Genomic DNA, 6000 nt, shown 5'->3' with positions numbered 1-6000 from the left:
CAGAGTTCTGCTATCTTAATGATGGCATCATGAGAGTGTACATCCATCTCCTGGAGTATAACCATCTCCCAGTTATGTATGTACTGTCTCACAAATGGCAAATGCTAAGGGAGCATGGGCCACGTGACAAGCAGCTATCTTCCCCTGAGATTGTAGGTCTGGTAAGGGCCGTGGAGAATCTAGCTTAGGAGGCCTTAAGAGCAGGCATTTTTCAAACCCATGAAACCAGAGACTTTTATACTTCAGGCACTTGATACAGCTGAAAGTAATTGCTCCAGTGCTGAAAAACAAAATTGTTCTCTAGGGATGATAGTGTTCTTTAGTTAAAATCACAGGAAAATAAATAACTTACTTTTCTAAGTGAAAGCCAAAAATGTCATTTAGAGCAGTGCAATCATTCTTAAAAGGCAGCACTTGTCTGACACGACTACAGAAACAGCACTCTTCTCAGGAAGGAGCTTCTGTGGTTATTATTGTAATTTGTGCAGGTCCAGCTGCCTTGCCAGCAGCATGTGGAGCAGCTTTAATCACCGTTTTAAACTAATGTGGCAGATATTTATGATAAAAACAGTGGTGTCAGCTGTGTCAGATGCTGTAAAAATACCCTCAAAACAATCAGCTGTCAGATTGATTAAAAACCCCACATTTTCCTCTGAAAGTGCTGAGGTAATTTAAGAACAAAGAATTATAAAGAGCAAAATTAATTTAATCAAACTATTTAAATGATAAATTGCATCTGGAAAAACCTATTGGGGTTACAAAGAACATGTTTATATTGTCAGGTGTCAAAAGGAAGATTAGACAGGGATATTTTACTGACAGGGCAGAAGAAGGGAAAATTGTTTCTCTCAGTTCTCTGCTGTCAGAGCATCTCAGAAGTGCCATATCCCACCCAACATAGCCAAGTGATGTCCCCTGACTGCTCTCTGCCCTCTTCAGATTTGCACCAATGAGAACACTTGATTCCACAGAAAGAGTCAGAAACATTAAGAAGTCACCTAATAACCTGCTCTTCTGAGCCTGCTGCTGAAACAACAACTTGGGGTGCACTTATGGGTCTGGCACTGCCTGTCCTGCTGTGGGGCCAAACAAGAGGGTTGAGCTGTGGCTGTGCTTTGCTGTGGTATTGTATCACCCTGCTTTGCTGTGGTATTGTATCACCCCTCCTCTCACCGCCTCCGTGGTGGTGGGCTGGGACCACACCTCTGTGCTGATGCTGGCAGGAGCAGCCAGTTTCTGAGAGGCACAGCTCCAGAGAGTGAACCTCTGTGAGGAAATACATCCTGTTCCTCTGTGCTTGCTGTGCAAAACGATAAGGCTAATGTTCATCAGGTGAAGGCGGGGCTAAACCAGTTTGGCTTATATGGCATATGCAGTCATAAACCACACTAAAGAGTAAGCACATTAGAAGGAACATGTATGAAAATTATCAGATAACCTTGTGTATTAATCTTAAATTTGAGGAAAAAAACCTAAAATCATCTCTTTCGTTGTTTCTTATATTTTCAATGGGAAAATGAATATGGGGAAACAGAAAAATGAAACAAGCTGATTACTCAGTGCCATGCATTAAATGCTATCGTTCAAGAGTGTAGTACACAGAGGACAGCAAATATTGTAGATATGTCAGGGATGATTCAATGTTACTGAAATAACTTGAGAACATAAGCTCTCCTTACCACTGTCAGAATAGCTAGACGTGTTTGATTTAGTTCATTCTGCTGTGCCGTGTTGCACTGCTTTTTCTGCTAACTCCACAATTCAGCCTTACAATTGGGAATTCAGATAACACAGCCCTTCACTTCTGATCTTAGTTGAATACCAATGCCATAATTTTATGCTTCCTTGCTTTCTCTACTCCCTGACCTTTCATGTTTCTGGAGGGACATCTCATTTCCTCTAGCTTTCAAACACCTTAACACTTATTTCTTTATATTGGTGATACAATTAAGTACACATCCTTAATTGAGTTACAAGCAAATACATAGAATAATAACAGGGTGTTTATCTTTGTCAACCCTAGACAGGTAATTAAAAAGTCTCCTTCACACTCTTCTAGGCAAACAGAACCCTTTAAACTGATATGCCGCCTTTACATAATGTCAATAGACTGTCTACTCTTCTCCTCTATTTAGATGGCCTTGTGTATTCAATAGAAAATGCAAATTTACTCAAAACTCAGCTGGAAATAAACCTAACACTCCTATTAGTCTAGTTCCTCTGTTTCAGAGTACACTGAATTAGAATAAAAAATTACTTCATTGCTATTGCTGACAGAGCACAATTTCCGAGGTCACACCTTGGATGCAAAGTCTATTCAGATTTTCAGTGCAATATTTCCTGATATGTGTTTAGATTTAACATATATATCAGCTAGGCAGACTTTCATCCATGGTAAACGGATGTAGCTCTGTTAAAGGTCGAAGGAGATGATTTCCATCAGCTGAGGCTATGGCTGACATGCCATTCATGTCTTGTCCCTTTGCCCTTCAGAAGAGGAGGAAAGCCTCTCGCATTCAGCAAGGTACTGATGGCCAAAGGTTCTGTTGAGGAACAGGTGAATTTCAAAACATTTATATAACGCTGTTGAAGAGGGATGGTCACATGCCAAAGGCTCCAAAGTGCAGTCAGTTTGAATTTTGTGACCCACATGCCACTAGCTGAGACTTGCGCTCAGACAGTAACCTGACCTGGGATACACCAACCTGCAGAGTTCTGGCTTCAGACTGTAGCTTGCTCTGCCCTGTATTATTCCTCTACTGCTTTCCCACAGGGACTGGTACTTCTCCTGCTACCTTTTCAGTAGATTTGTGTTCTATCATTTTCCACTACAGGCCCCAGGGATCTTAATGCTCCTGAATTAAAAGATGCCCACAGAAACCCAGACTGTGCAGCCCTTTTGGCCACAGGAGCAGCTGTTTGCTGGCTTATGGCTTCTGATGAAAGCCAGTGACAACCTAGGATGGATGCACTTCCACTGAGTCTTGTGTGGATTATGGATCCCATTGTAAACAAGCCAGCTCATAGTAAGAAATGCAAGGAACATTTGCCCTGAAATCACTCCACCATATTTTCTGCAAAATTGCTCTTACACATATATCATTTCTCTGCTACAGAGAAGAAAATATATAGAGCATAAATATTGACATTCATATTGTTCATACTTGTGCATGCTAAAGAAATCATTATTTTTTAAAGGCTTTCAATGAAGATGGCTGTTGGAAGGTTAAGAGAGGGAACAAACCCCTTAACAGTGCCTCACAGTAGTTCTGTTTCCTTGGAGATATGTTTTAATGTAGAAATAAATAAGAAAAGCTCATGGTTCACAGCAATGTGGTTCTTTTACCTAGTCTTTTAGACAGAAAAGAAGTATGAACATGACAGTGCCTTACTCAATGGTGATGTTATGTAGCCTCATATCAGTGGTACTTGGTTTTTAAATGCTCCTTTGGGGAGCATGCACTTATTTGCAATTGAACTATACATAACAAATAATAATTTCTTATTGCTATTGTTATTGATTTACTATACATCAATATTTCCCCTTGATAAAAGGAGATTTGGAGAATTTTCAAACTCTCAAACAGAAAAACACTCACAAAGCCACAAACCCAAAGCTGATCAATATGGCTTGGATATACCAAGGTAAAAAACCCTTAGGTGCCCAAAGACTTTTCTAGATGTCAAACACCTTTTCTCACAGATATATAAGTAAGTGAGTCCCTGGTTTCAGATGTATGTCTGCATCACAAAATCAAACAGAAAAGTTCTGGAAAAGAAACAACATAGAGAAGAGCTTGATAGCCTGTGTACTGGAGCAGCAGACAGACAGACTGAAGGAGTGCAAAGGTGGAGAGAAGACCAAAGAAACAGAGAGCAGTATTACAGTACTGCTGTAATACAGGCCAGTAATACAGGTACCATACCTGAACTCCAAAAAGGGCCAGTAAAACAAAGTAATGGGAATAATGAGAGAAATCAGGATGGCAATGAGGAAGTGGAAAAACTGGGGGAGACCAGGATTGCTCAGCAATACTGCTATGGCCATAAAAGGAGCAAACAGGGCTGAGTCTGAGAGCCAGGAACTGGCAGGGAAAGAAAAACAAAACCACACCAGATCTAGTCAGATTTGCTCCCACATCCCATACACCATGGGGCATGTGAAAATGACAGATCATCTGGTCCATCCTTACAGGCTCTCTGCCTAACAGATATGGCAGCTGATTTTCTCTATTTATGACATTTGCCCACTTTCTTAGGGCAGAGCAAAGTGGGAACTACAACAACTGAGACCTGGTGGAAACAAATATTTAAGCCATTTTTCATAGTGTGCCCAAGACACTTGCAATACAGGCAAATTCAGCTGAGGTGGGAAAGGTGGTATATGAACAAGAGTCCCAGATGCTAAAATTTATGATTGTACTTTTCCCCTGCTTGACCTGTTTCTGTCCCTTTTTAAGGAAGACATTGTTCAAATTACTACATAGCATCTATCATTGTTTGATCACATTGAATCCTGTAAAGAAAATTAAAAGTAGAAATCACTAGTGTGAAGTGACATGTAATTTGAACTGAAATGCGTTACTGCAAATCTCATCTGTAGGGAGGCATAGGAAATGGAGTTGCCAGACTACCTTAAAAATGACTGCTGTTATTTGAAATGTGGAGTTATTTTCAAGAGAACTAATTTTCAGTAGAGGGAGCTGCAGGATCAGGTCAGACTTAAAATTGAATAGCATTCACTGCAGTAAGGTAGATTTAAAAGTATTTATGTTAACATGCAGAATTATTAAACAGTGCCAAAGGGTTTATTATCATAAAATTATTTAAACTTTAGAACTCTCCACTGCACCTTAGGGTGTGACGTATATAACTGCATGTGGTGGCATTGTTTGATGTTTTTACTGAAAAATAATCTTCTCTTTTCTTGGCTTATATGCACTGATTTGTAATATAAAGACTCCAAAAACAAAACAAAGCCATACTTCTTCCCTTATTGAAAGACAGTGGCAATATTTCCAATATAAATGTAGACTGCAGGTTCAGAGATTCAATCAGTGCACATGGGAGAGCAATAGGCAGAGTTCTCTGTGCTGTCTCCATCCGCTGATATTTGTATGCTAAATAATCTGCTTCTGCCCAAAGGCAAAACTTGAGTGTGTGCAATTTTCTGTAGATGTGTCATTTTCAAGGGTTATCCTTTAGACTCAGAACGCGCTGAGCCTTTTTCCTCTGACACATTTCTACCAAGGCAGGCCAGCCAGTGACATCTGAGCACTGTGCTGTTCACAGATGTTTAGCATTGCTCAGGCCAGTGAGCCTTCTCTGTGCTGACACCACTGCGTCAGTAGTGTCAGCCAAGATGGAAAAACAAGACCTTGACAGGTTCTTGAACAGAGAAAAATGAGGTTACAGCAAAATACTTGATGTTGTTTACAAGTCTCAGACTACATCCAAGAATGAAAGGAAGTCTTCCACAGGACCTGCATGAAGAGGTGTTGAAAATAAATACACCCTTGTCACAATAATTTCATCATGTCAAATTGCTCCCAAATATTCACAGTCAAAAATATGCTCTACCACAGGAGCAGCAGCAGTAGGGCTGCTCTTCAGTCACTCACTGCATCAGTCCTCTCCATCCCACATCCATGTCACCTGGCATGTGACAGAAACCTAAATGACAAGGCTGTGTTCTTCCACCTGAATTCTTATGCACCACATAGGCCATGCTGCCCTGAATGAAAGGTCATGATGCAGCAACCTTCCAGTGTCAGTATTTTTCCTGCTCATTAGGAGGTTTTAACAGGATGGTATTCACAGAATAACAGAATATGCTAGGTTGGAAGGGACTCACAAGGATCATCAAGTCCAACTCCCTGCCCTGCACAGCACTATCCCTGTGCCCGAGCTTTGTCCAAACACTTGTTGAACTCTGTCAGCTGGTGTTGTGACCACTGCCCTGGGGAGACTCTTCCAGTGCCCAGCCACCCTCTGGGGGAA

Source organism: Pseudopodoces humilis, chromosome 5 (assembly GCF_049639895.1).
Source record: "Pseudopodoces humilis isolate 2021_Gansu_Grassland_sample_001 chromosome 5, ASM4963989v1, whole genome shotgun sequence".
NCBI lineage: Eukaryota > Metazoa > Chordata > Aves > Passeriformes > Paridae > Pseudopodoces > Pseudopodoces humilis.
Note: the sequence above shows the minus strand (reverse complement) of the source record.